The 13,226-nt window shown below is 53.7% G+C and overlaps 1 protein-coding gene across 6 annotated transcripts in view; it reads left to right on the top strand.

The window, feature by feature from the left end:
- The window catches only part of Mef2 (myocyte enhancer factor 2), a 278,552-nt gene that overhangs the window by 189,144 nt on the left and 76,182 nt on the right, over nt 1-13,226 (top strand). The window lies entirely within an intron of this gene.

Below are 13,226 nucleotides of genomic sequence, written 5' to 3'. Positions count from 1 at the left end.
CGTGTGTGCGTGTGTACTACCTCCGTTGTAGCGGTGCAGCGTCGGTGGCGGCATGGTTTCCACTCGGCCCTTCCTGTTTGTCGCAGGGCACGTGTGCGTTGAACTTTTTCTCGCGACGCCTTCGCTTTGCACCGCCTGAAGCGCGTGCGCTTGACAGGTCGCCTCGCTAAACAAGTAAGACACAGCCTGCCCTCGAGCGTTTTTTTTTTTTTTCGATCCTTGTACCTTTTCGAGCAGTCGGCGAACGGGAAGATTCGTTCCTGTGGTGCGTGCGTACGCGTATGCAGCAGGCTGGCGTGTATGTGAAATGCGAGTTTATGGCGGCTGTTAGAATGAAGTTCAGAAGCGGAGTGTCGCGCCCTCTGCCGGCAGAACACGCGTGCCAGGCATTTCTCTATTTCTTGGTCATACTTGCCATCTTCCGCTGGCACTCCAGTGTATACCAATTTCTCGCGCGGGCGGGCGTATTGTGATTCTATTTAAAGTGGTCCGAGAAAGACACCATCGGAACAGATTACACACGGGGCTACTATGGTGGAGATCAGCTGTATAGTGCAGAGAAGCGGATTAGTGTGCAATGGGAAAGTTCTGCGGCTGAGCAGTCTTGATTTCCGTTCCCATTTTATTAGTTCCCATTCCGACACATCTCCTAGGTCTGTTGCTTATGAGGCTATTCGGGACTTGTCTTTTGAAATGACAGCGCTTGCGGGGAAGTCTAATACTTCGTTGCGAAATCTTGGCAGTTTGCCGTTTTATGAAGGATCGAAAAGCTGTATAACTTGCTTTGTGTCTGTTTGCGTGGACAGGGTCATTTATTTCTTTCGCATAAGCGATGATTAATTAATTAACTTACATTATGCGCGCAGGTTCATCCAGGTTCGTGCAGGTTCGATATAAACAGTAATCCTGATATGATATAAGCAGGTTCATCCAAACACACTTTTGCTGCCGACTTATCATAAAGTGAATCATTGACAAAATGCGTAGACGCGCGTGGTGCTAAAAGCACGCGTGGCACGCATAATTCTGCGGCCTTGACAATGTGCTCCCCCCGTTATCTGGATACCCGATATTCCACTATGCAAGCGATTTAGCCTTTAGCGGTCCCGATTGTGACGTACGGATCGAAATCGAACGATGTAGGTGCGGCGATGCGTCAGTGCATTTTGACAGGAGCAGGTATGGCGGCACGCGTGGGTCCCCGTGACCTGCGCATAATTTAAGGTCAGTTTGCCAAGCGATCGAGGTCACTGGTTTCCCCTCAATTCCGTCATAAGCTCGAACGGTCACGGCGACATTGGCAGGAAACGTGGACGATAATAACGGCACCTGCTCTGTTTACTAACCTTCCGCCGTGCCGGGCCGCTCTGGGTGCGCACTTCGCTTTCCGGGACTGTCTGCTGCGTCGCAAACATAAAAATCTCCCAGGCCGGCGAACTCCCGTTGCCGTGCTTCCTTTGGATACGTGGATCCTTTCAAGCGCCGCTTCACGACAACTGCGCGACGGATTGACTCGCGGGGACACGAGCCAGGCTGTCCGTAAGTGTCCAAGCTGCGCTTCCGTCTTTGTCTTCGATCCTGAAACGTCTTGTCTCTTGGTCCTGGGGCTGCATTAATTCGTGGAGAGGAAAAACGAACGTTCCCATGTATACAAGCACCGGCGAGAGGTGGAACATGGTTAACATGCTTTTATTCGGAGCTTCAAATTATGGCTTGACTCGAGCTGCCCGGGAGTTTACATTAAACGATCTTTTTTTTTTTTCTCGCCGAAATGTTGTTTATTACTCTCTCTTCGCCCGTCGCCAACTTCTTTTTGTGGTGATTCAGGCATACTTACAGCAAGATGAGGAGCTTATTGCGCGGCACAAGGTATTTCCCAGTTGATTAAACAAGAAAAACCCTACAAAGTAGGCTGAGCTCGCTTATAACGGCCCTCGCGGGACCACCGCAGCGCCATATGTATTAGGGAAATCAAGGTAGACATCAGGAACTTAGATTTTTGTCGAACAAAGGGTGCGTGGCCGTCAGGTTCGCTGTAACTGTGAACGACAGCATCTATGAATGAATCGACAAGTAAGGGTATCTTTCTACCTTGCCTGTACTTTGCGCGCGCGTACGCTTCATGTGATATATGTATCGTTTGCTTTACCTGCGAGTAGCGACATGTATCTGTATAACCGAAGTGGTCCGAATTGGTCTACCCCACGGAGAAAGATATTTTAAAATTTGGCTCGACAGATTCGAAATCGGTCGCTTGTGCTGAGCAGCACTACGTTCGAGCGAATGAAAATGACGCGCTGTCTTTGCGTTCACGACGGCTCGTGGCCTTTCGCTGTAAGACCAAAGAAGAGGGAGTCATACGTGCGGCTTTCAAAGTCACGCGTCGCAAAACAAAACAAACAAACAAGAAAAGTCCTACGCGTGTTGTCATTGCTCGTCGGGGGGATCACGGTTGACAAAAGCGTCCGCGGGGCGCCGCGTGTATTCGATTTTGAAGTCTGCGCCTTTTTCGTCTTGACAGCCTCGGCGGAGCCGTCGTACTTCTCGGCACGCCGAGAGAGAGAGCGGCGGCGTTTGTCCTGTCACCCGTATCGTCCTTGTCCGTACAACGCCGCGTATGACGCAACGGCTGGACACACGGTGGACATTTCGGTGCGCGTGCAAGTCGTCGTCGCCGTGGGATGAAAGGCGCGCGCGAAGGGGCACAAGGGCGTATTCGAAATGCGCGCGCGCACCCGCCCGGGAGGACCCGAGTCGCCAGGAAGGACGTTAGGAGGAGGACCCCACGCTGAGCCGTTTGCGTGCTGATTGCGCAACTCTCGTGGCCAGCGCGTGTACGCGACATAAAAAGGAGAATACTTCGCCTACTCCAAGCGCGGCCCGCTGAAACTTTGGCGGCGGTTACGACTTGGCCGACAAGACAACTGCAATGCGGCCCTCAGCGGGTTATCGCGGAGGATGGGTATGCCTCCTGATGCGGCATCTAACGTACGTTGCAACTGCGACGCGCTTTGTCGAGCTAAGCGCGTAAATGACGCCGCAGTATGCCTGTTTTCGGTCGTGTTCATGTTCGCAAGCTACTTTACAATTGCATAACGCGCTGAGGCCGTAACATGTTCCTCGCCTGCGCGTTCAGTCGGAAATCTGTATACGTGTAGTAAAGTGAATTTTTTGCCTATTGCGAAGGATTCAATGCGTTTTCAAAGACGCGAGTAGGGAGGTTCTGTGCCGCGCAGATGCGCCGCTCCTATGCAGCGTGCATGCAAATACCCAGAGCAAGCTGGGCGTGTAAAACAGGCGGTGTAGAGAAAAAAATGGAGAGCAGGCGATGAATAGCCGCAACGCGGGAGCGCACTTTCGGGCCGCCGTTTCTCGGCTCCAGACGAGCGCGTTCGCGCGTCATCGTCTCTCACGACGCGCTGCTCGTCGTCACGCGTCGGCGGAAGGCAGTCGCTGCCGCTTTCGGCGCGCCATTCTTTCTCCCGTGCCGAGCGTTGGAGGCGACAAAACGGAGGCGCACGCAGCCGAGGCGCGCTGACCACGGGTCAGCAGATCCGCTGAACGCGCTCCCAGTTCTCGCCAGTGCCCCTTCCGGCGCGGAGAGCCGAGGCGTCTACGCCGCGTCCGGCCAGTGCGCCTGTCCATCGCGTGTTCGGCCGACCGACGTTCAGCGCGTGGGACACAGGGCCTTGTAGGAGCTACTTGCTTCCTCTTCTGGTCGTACGACGAGAGCGGCTGGGGATGGTCGTCGGCCACGCAGACCGCTTTGTCCTTCGTTGCGGCGTTGCGCGACGGCGCGGCTTTGTTTCCACGTGGTTCGTCCGTGTGGCCGGTGGCGCGTCCTAGACGCTCACGGAGTCGTGATCCACGGCATCTGCGGTGTCTCTCCTGGTGACACTCATTCGGCTGGCTGTTTTCTGGACTCTTACAGTAAACACATACGCCAGATGCTAGTGCGGGAATTTCTTTAGTATGGTTGGAGAACGGGCGTGCTTGAACATGGAAAGGGGGTGGGGGGGAGGCCATGCCGAAATGAATGAAAGCGATGTTGCTGTTTTTTTTTTTTTTGCGATACATGTAAAACATAGGTGTCCCCAGAGAGGGCAGCATTGCTGTCAGAGATTATTCATCACTAAAAATACGATCAACAGCGAGAACATGGAACATAAGTGAACAATATTGCGTTTTTAATGAGACCAAAGCGTTCAACATCGCACCGGCGTAGTTCCGCTTCTCGCCTCAGACAGCGCTTTCATTCTCGGTTAATGTTCAGTCCGTATACTGGATCGTTCACTCGCGCTTTCTTGGACGCTGAATGAAATCGCGTTGTTTTATTATCGTTTCTTCTTGTTGTCTCTTATCTCACCATTCCAACCTATATCAAGGGCCCCACACACAGCGGCGTAGGCATTTCTCTGCTCAGCGCTGACCTCTATCCATGCGCCATCTGGAATCAAGATTAAATCATTTCCCACTTCTCTAATCGGGCTTACGGAAAACATATCAACAATCGTGCCGTCGCCGGAAGTCGGACGCTCATGTTCGTGGTCGGACTCCTTCTCACTTTCTTTTTCGCCGGACAAGATGCAAGGCAGATTTCGCAGCACCATCTGAGCCGGATAATCGAACTGCAAACAAACCCCGTCCCACTTCCCATTGGTGCGCGCGCGTGCCTTCCTTCAAATGGCCGCTCACGCGGTATCGCGGAACAAGAGCGCTTATGTAGTGCACTGCCCTCCCCCACGCCATGATGACAGCCGTGGAGGACGGAGAGGGCTTGATTTGTGGTCGCGCGTAATGCCGGCGACCACCGACTCTTTTCGGGCCGGCGTCCGCTTTTCTCTCCGCTAAGCTCGCGCACGATTCGCACACGGCCCGCGTGCCGTGCAAGGAGTCTTCCGTGCGCTGGCCCGACGACTTCAGTCAGCCGAGTCACTTCTTGCGTCCAAATCGCCCCTCCTCCTCTCTTCTTCGCGCGCGAATTGCGAACGCACGCTGTGGAAGGATGGCGTGGAGAAGAAGAGGAAGAAGACGGGCGAAAGCGAAACACGAAGAAACGAGATAGCTGCTGTGGCGGCCGAGAAGTCGGCTTCGGGGGCAACCCGAATTCGGAGGAGGACGGCCGACATTGAGCGAGGCTGAGAGCGAAAGTTGCCCGAATAAAGAGAGGGGGAGAGCGCGCCGCCACGCTCGGCGTGGCCAGCCGAGTGTCAGGTAGGGCCGCTATACGGCGGAGAGGAGGAAACCCGGAAATGCGTTCCGTTTCCTCGCGTTTCTCTCCGACTCACCATTTGCGCGGCCTCGAGCCGACACGCCGCCGCGGGCTCCGCTTCTTTGTTTCGCCGCACGGCGCGCGAGGGATGCGGTGTAGCGGTAGGGCGAGGGGGAAAGGTTGCCTCTTTAAAGGAGGGCCCCGTTCGCCCGCGGACCCTGTTTCGCGCGCTATTGCAGCGACCACTTAGATTTGTGTGTGTAATGAGAACTTCCCCTCAGAAAGGCTCACTCCAGCTGTTACGATCCGAAACAGGTTGCTCATCATGCAGGAACGGCCTCCGCTCGCTGTCCACTCAAGTTCGAGTGGAGGACACTTTTGGTGATGCGCGGAACAGACTTGAACTGCGTTTGATAGATTCTTCTTGATAGGTGGTGACCGCGTTAGATTGCACGATAGTGCCGTGTCTCGCGCTTGATCCCCTCTCGCATTATTCCGTGTTGTTTTTACTGTGCTCTGAAATTCCGGGCGTCCCAACTCTCTTGACTGTTGACCCCCGTTGCTGATCGCGAATGACTTCGAAAACATCGACTTTGGCGCGTGTTCCGATTTGCGGAGATAACCTCCAGGTACGCACACGGAGACTGAAATGAGGTGATTTCCCTCCGGGTCGGTGTCCCTCGCTTGATGAAAGTGAGAGATCGGAGCGGGGGATAAGCAACAAGTGAAAGAAGCGGGGTATTCGGCGTTCGTGTAGTCGCTGTTGCTCCTGGCTAACACTGGTGCCGTGGAGTGTGCTTAGGGTCCACCCAAGCAGGGACCCGGGCGTCCTCTTGCCGCGGCATTGAAAGCAAAGCGTCCACTGTTTTCCTGCTTGAAGGAGCTGGCGTGAAAGGAACGATCCCGTGTCGTGGAGGCGAAAGAGAAAGATACCCTTCTTCGTACCACGTCTCCAGTTATCATGCCAGGTTGAGAACGTACGGGCGAACAAACAGAGCGTCGTGCAACACTTACGAATGCTGTCACGTCCACCGCCCTACCCGTCGGAACCCTGGAACCCCCCGTAGTCACGGTGCCCGTCAATGGCTGCGGTTATTGCTGCGGTCAGTCGCTGCGGACAAACCTTCGCGTTATTATTTCTTTGAGTGTCAGTTACTAATGTGTTGTCACGACTTTATGTTGCTTTCTTTATATTCCTTGTTGATGACCGCCCTATTACTATTTGAAGTTACTGTACCCCCTTACTCAATGCTCTCATTGAGCTTGTAAGGTATCATAAATAAATAAATTACTCGCTTTTAATCAGGCTAGAATTGCTATAACATCGAGGAGTATGGCATTAGCCCTTGTGCGTTCTTCCCCCTCACTTTCTCTTTCAGCGCAGTCCGCAAACTTTGCTTTTGGAGGCTTCGCGTCTTTCGGTTTGAAATCCGATAAAGTGTTGTCGCCTCTGTCCTGTGCGTCTTGCGTTTCAACATGATGTCCAGGATGGTTTTGGTTCTGTCATCGCTCTCTCTCTCTCTCTCTCTCCCTCTCTCTCTCTCTCTCTCTCTCTCTCTCTCTCTCTCTCTCTCTCTCTCTCTCTCTCTCTCTCTCTCTCTCTCTCTCTCTCTCTCTCTCTCCGTACTCTTCCTCCTCCTCCTCCGCAGAGGGAAGGAAGAACTGGGGCGCGTCTGCGATTCCGCCGGAGGCAGCTAGCGGAGGCGGCGGGGCGAGTGAGGGAGCTGCATGCGAAACGGCCGAGGAATGAGAAAGGAGCCCCTTATTTTTTCCCCACGCGTCGCGGCTTATATTTTTGTTTCAAGTTCACGGATGGTATACACGGAGCCCTAGATCGCTTCGCCGCCGCCGCCGCCACTGCCGACGGCGACTAGAGAGGAGGACGAGGCGAATCTAGGTTGAAACACTTCCCTCGGCCGATTCCCCTCTTCGCCGGCCGACCCGTGAAAGAAGCCGAGAAGAAAACGAAAACGGGAGAGCGGGAGGTGGAAGAGAAAAGGCAGAAGCGAGGAAAAGCAAAATGACGGAAAACGCGGGTAACGGGTGAAGCGTTAGTGAAGCCCGGCAGTGCAGCGGGGAGATCAACGCAGCCGGAGAGGGATCGGAGAAGAAAGCGAGACCGAAGGATGTATCGGTCGGATGCCTTTTGCGCGTAATATTTGCTGCTTGTGTGTTTGGCCTTGTTTCGCTCCCCCCCCCCCTCCCCCTTTTCGCCGCCGCCTTCTACGCCCACTTTGGTTTTCAGCCCGGCTGGAACAATCGCACGCTGGGAAAAGTGTACAAAAAATTAAGGAGAACAAAAAATGAAAGGGAAACGGTAATCGGCCTTCTTAAAAGCGCGCCGCGCTCTCCTTTTGCCCGCCGCCTTCCTTCGCCATCTTCTTTCCCGCCGCGGTTCATGATCGGTTATCGGAACTCGTGGATCGGAACGCGCTGCAGTCGGTCGCGGTGGCTACCGTGTACGTCGGGGGGTCGCTCGAGGGATCTTTCTTCTTGGCTTGGCTCGGTTCGCCAGTTTCGACGGAACTCCACGATAGTGGGTAGTTAAGAAGCGACGAAAGAGAAAGTAAACCAAGGCTGGGACGGGGGGAGAGAACGGAATACGTCCGCATCGCTCTAGTCATTCCCCATCCGGTCAGCGGCCGTGCAGATAAAAGTCGGCTCCTTCTTTTCGCTTTCAGTGGCGAGGGGCTGAAAGTGGGTCTTAGCGACACGTCGCCCTAATTATCGCTTCGTGGTTGCTCGATGCGGAAAGAACGGCCCCCGCAGCGGGGCTATACCGAACGCTGCAGACACGCAATAGACACTGGATGTGGAACGTGGGGCGGGCAGCTAATGGTTGGCTAGCTCAGAGTGTTGGGCCGTACCAGAAATTCGTACGTTTCACTGGCTACAACATTAAGCTGCGCTTGTGCACAGTGTGACGCAAAACAAGGCGCTTGGTGACGTTAACTGATACGCCGGAAGGGGGTCTTGGCGCATGATCGTCGCCCGTGCGTTCATTGCGTACTCGGGACCTTTTTCAAGATGACCGTCTTGCGTCTGCTTACCCTTGCCGCTATTTTTCTTGCACACCGTATACACGTACCTGTATGCGTGCTGGTGCGGCTTGCTGCCCTAGTGAGCAGACCACCAACGAACGAACAAACGGCAGGTCACTGACACTGGTGTTGTTCGTCTTCTATGAATATGTGTACAGTAACTTCGGTGGGGGCCGAAGAAAAGTTCGCTGAAGTGAAACTTCGCTCAAGCGAAGCAAGGACATTTAAGAAAATGGGTTTGGTTTGAATGGCTGAAACGTCCGTTCAGATGAGGCTTGACTGTGTAAACTAGACGGTAGATCGTGTCTACGGCCGTGCACAGTGGTTTACTGCGGCACACTAAAAGCTTTCGCTCGTTGCCTCGAATCGGGAAGTGCGGTTGCCGAAGCCGCTAACCGAACGTCTATCCAGGTACCCGGCAGCGGCAGCCTACAGACCTACTTCGTGTTCGTAAACAGAGGAGGAAACTGTGTACATTCGCCGCCGGAATACCTGCAGTTCGAGGCGTGCGATCGAAAGTAGCGTCCGCTATCGCATGTCGTGCAGACTCGCATTTGTTTTTATGTAATTTTTGGTTTGTGGCGTCTTAGTGTGCGTTTCTGTTCGTTTAACTGTTCTCTCTACCGATGCCAGTGCCACCGCACAGTTGTGACGTCACGGTTGTGAGAAACGGGAAAAAGCGAAAGTGCTGCGCCCACTTCCGACGCGCCATTCCTGCGGTGGCGGCATGGAAATCGAACTGGAGCACCGTGCCACGGCCGCCACAGGCATGGTCTACTTCGCTCGCCGAAGCGCCTTAGAGGGTGTTAAAATGTGAGAACGCTCCACTTCGTAGCCGGACTAGCGTGCCGTGCATATGGTCAGAGCTACTGGAGCGCTGACGATGGCCCACTCCGGGCTGTTGAAAAAAAATAAACGCGCGGAAATTGCGCTGCTGCTACTGCCGCTGCTAGTGCTATAAAATGCATTCAAAATTCTTTTTAGCAGAGGTTACACCTGAGCTCCGAGAGGACTAGCAAATAATATACACCACATGTGTTACCTCTTCTTCCTGGATATTCTTATTCTTGTTTTATCGCCTCCAGCGGCAATAAATTAGCTCTGTAACGAGCGACAGCTGATTATTGGAGGCTACCACTGTTCCGCGCAGTTTGCCGCGAAATATCAAAACTGACTGTAAAGGGTGCTTCACTGAAAGCTACTCTGTCACGCGGGAAAGAAAACTTTATGAAGGTGGTCATGGCGGGGTTTAGTGTTAAGCGAAAAAAGAAAGCATTATGGCAACAATTTAACGCAAAGACGCATCAGTGTTGTTCGTAAACGTGACACCTCAATGCCACACGCCGCCAAAGGTGTCTAAGGTTAGTGTAAACCAAAGTACGGCAAAAAATTCACAATAAGACATTGGTAGTCTATAGCTACATGATCGCACATTCCACAAAATTGCCGTTCTAATCGGGGATTTGAAAGCCGCGGGCCCTCTCAAACACCCGTTTGAGAGGGCCCGCGGGAGAGAAAGCGACAGGAGAAGCGATATTTTCCCTCTGTTTTTCTTCCCTGGTTTCGCAATGCACGCCAGTCCCACGTCGTGTCTTTTATAGTGCGCAAAACTTCTCGTTCTGCCTGTGCAAGCTTCTACAAGGAGAGGCCAACAAGCAGCGGCGACAGACTCTCCAGTAGCTGCCGCAGCACACCGCCGTCCCCTCCGGAGGCAGAGACGGAAAAGGCGCGCTCTGTCTTGTTGACGTCGTAAAAAGATCCCGAGGCAGCAGCAGAAGCAGTAAGCAACCTGGGACGAAATGGGCGAGCCGCCGGGAAACATTCCACAGAGGAAAAAACGGGGAAAGAAGCAGCAGCACCAGTTTCCTCCGCCGCCACCACCACCAACACCATCACGCCCTGGGCCCAAACGCGCCGTCTCGCCCCGGGGTCGCGTTTGACGTCAGCGCGTCGCCGGCCAGCTCTTTCAGGCCGGTGGTGGTTGGCCGCTGCTCCCTCCGGGCGCGTCCTCCTTACTGCGTCTTCGTTCCTCTCCCGTTCTTTCTTTCTTTCTTTTTCATTTCACGACGACATCCTTCGTTCTTATTCTCCCTTTTCTCTGTTTTCAGCGAATTTTTCTTCCATTTTCTTCTACAAGTTCTGCGCCCCAATTTCTGAAGTGCCTCTTTCAGTTGCATGTGTTGTAGTTATCGGTGGATCCCGAAGCGGCCGGCCTTTCGTTCCGTGTGCGTTTTTGCGAAGCCTTGTCGTTCCCTGCTGCGCGCTGACAGCTAAGCTCTCTTCGATTGGGAAGCGAAATTGAGTTGGCTGCTTCGATGTTTTTTTGCTCCTTTTGTCCTGTCATTCGCTCGCGCTCGCGAAATGGCTTGTATGGAGCGTACCAGCCATTCCTGTCGCACAAGTAGGGAATATGGAAAGTTCAATAAAATAAATCTGTTTCGCTGTCCCCAAATGCGAGCAGGGTGTATAAGTGTATTTAGATGCAGTATACGTGGCCCATTTTGTTGCGTTTGTACGCTGCTCGAATGACAACGCATTTTAACGACAACCCATTTGCTTACTTGTCATAGGACAGGAAGTTCGCCGTCTTCTCCACTTGATGAAACAGCAGACAAAACTTGCAGCAACAGCTCAGAAGTGTCACTGTCCGTCGCTGCGACAGAGGAATGAATCGACAGATTGACGCGTGAACATTGTTATCGCAGTGATAAAATAATGAGCTCTGTGCCCGTGTCATCGTTTACGGCACCTAAGCCCTGATTCGGGTTCAGGAGCTTGCGAGTGGGACAACTGGGATCAGGGAAGCTATATACTATCAGGGAAGCTATCAGGGATGGACACTCATCGGGACGAGTTGGTGGTTTAACATCGTGGTGAAACAGCACGACTAAAGAGAGGAAGGAAACAGGCAGGACGAGCGTTGTTCTTGTTTTCCTCTTTAGATCCCGTTTAATTAGAAGTAAAATGCAAAATGGTGGACAGTCGGGCAAGTTGGTGATCTAACGTTGTAGCGCCCGACTGTCCATCCTTCTGCATTTTATTTCTAAGTCGACGGGCTCTAAACAAGAAGAAAAGAACAGCGCTCGTCGCTGTTTCGCCACAATGTCAAACCATATACACGCCCATGTCCTTTTGTGAAAAGGCCGAGGACCCTAGCCACGCCTGGTCTCTCTCTCTCTCTCGCTCGCTGTTGTTATACCATGAACCCGTACAAACTTGCCCAAACAGCCACTTTACTGATCCTGTACCCGCACATCGTCTATGTTTCGCGCTGACTGGCATGTTTCACAGGCGAACAACGGACGCATTACGAACTCGTCGCGTCAACATGCCTCCGTCTCCGCCGCGTTCGTCTCCGCGAAGAATGAGAAATAAATTGATTTTTTTCCCGTCTTTGAAGGTGACGTTGCGAGACAGAGTGAATGAAATTCAGGCGTCGAAGCGAAGGTCGGACGATGCTGCTGCGCCGCCCTTTCGGGGAAATTTCCCTGTTTGTCTCACACTGTGGCTCTTCCTTTATTTTCCTCGTTGCCCTCCTCTCCGAATCGGGAATTCACTCCCCACTCTCGGCGCTTCCCGTGATGTCGGATCGATGGTGGGCAGGGTGTGACCCGCGAACGCTCTGGGAACGACGACGACGAAGTGGGGACCCCTTCCCTTTTCTTGCTTCTGTTGTTTCCTCATTCCGGAATGAACCGAAAGGATCGATTCAGGTGCACTCGACGCCGGGCGCAAGGAAGTGGGGCCGACGAGAGGCGTCGCTAATGTGGCCCCGTGCTCGCTATGCACACTGCGGTCAAGGTCGGCCGCCAGACAGGGTGATGATCTTTGTTTCCTGCTCACCTGCGACTGCCAGCTGAGTGGCGCCAGCCTCGGCGACGCGGTGGCCATCCTAGACAGATAACTACACCAACATGTCCTACGTATATATCCGGAATACTTTAATTAAGGAGCCTCCGTAATGCTCGGGAAAAAAGGCCTATTTGTCGTCGCAAGTACAAGTGTGGGCCCCCTCAATTATCAGTTCCGGATCGTCCGCGGACTGCCCGAGACCCGATCCGGCGCTCGATTATCCCATGTATTCCCATGGGACTTCCGGTCCGAACGCAGTCCTCGGACTGCCGGCGGACCGTCCAGGTCTGGTAAATCGAAGAGCCCTGTATTGCATTCGATGGGCCCAACCTACTGTCGGTGGGGGAGTAATCTCTTGAAGTTGGTGTCACGTACCGGAGACCGCCTACGATAAAGCGTTGTGAGAATCGCATTAGAGTTGGTCCCACGTCATCGGGGGAAACAGACGAAGCCTCATGACTGACCACAACGGTGCGTACATGTGAAGTTTAGAGGGGCGCGAATATCGGGTCCTTCCGAACACCCAACCTGCAAGAGCCGGCGAAACGCTGGCGTGCACCACTGGTGCACCTGGAAACAAAAGGCCGCGAGTACGAGCACCTGACTTCTGTTTCTTTATGCGGAAGCCGCGTCTCGGTGGAAGAACTAGGTGGGACTGTGTTCACCTTTCACTCGCCGCGTCGCTACCGGCATTTCTCCTGACAGCCCGTTGGTTGTGTCTTCTTGGATGTCCAAGCCCGCAAATCGTAGACGTTCAACACCCTTCCCCTAAAAGAGCACCCGGCATAAAGGCTAACGCATTCGAGGTTACCTCCATATGGCTGTAATAATGTTCTGGGGAGAAAAAAAAAACAAAAAAAAACCTGCGTGGGGTGGGCGCTTCGTGTGTTCACACACAGCCGACAGCAATAACTCTCTCTGCGGGGAAGCGTGCTGGCAGGACGCTGGCCGCCTTCTCTTGCTTGCCGTCTGCGGCCCTTCACGAGCTGTTCGCGCGCCGTGGGAAAGGGGGCTCCGCGGCGTTACTGCCGATACACAAAAGACCAAAGCGCGCACCGCGGCGACGCCTTTGGTCGGCGCGTGCTCTCCGAGATTCACGAAATAAGAACAGTAGGGCGTTA

This window comes from Haemaphysalis longicornis, unplaced genomic scaffold, assembly GCF_048455015.1.
Source record: "Haemaphysalis longicornis isolate Haplotype H1 unplaced genomic scaffold, Haemaphysalis longicornis Haplotype H1 scaffold_2, whole genome shotgun sequence".
Taxonomy (NCBI): domain Eukaryota; kingdom Metazoa; phylum Arthropoda; class Arachnida; order Ixodida; family Ixodidae; genus Haemaphysalis; species Haemaphysalis longicornis.
Note: the sequence above shows the minus strand (reverse complement) of the source record. Positions and strands in the feature narration are given on the sequence as shown.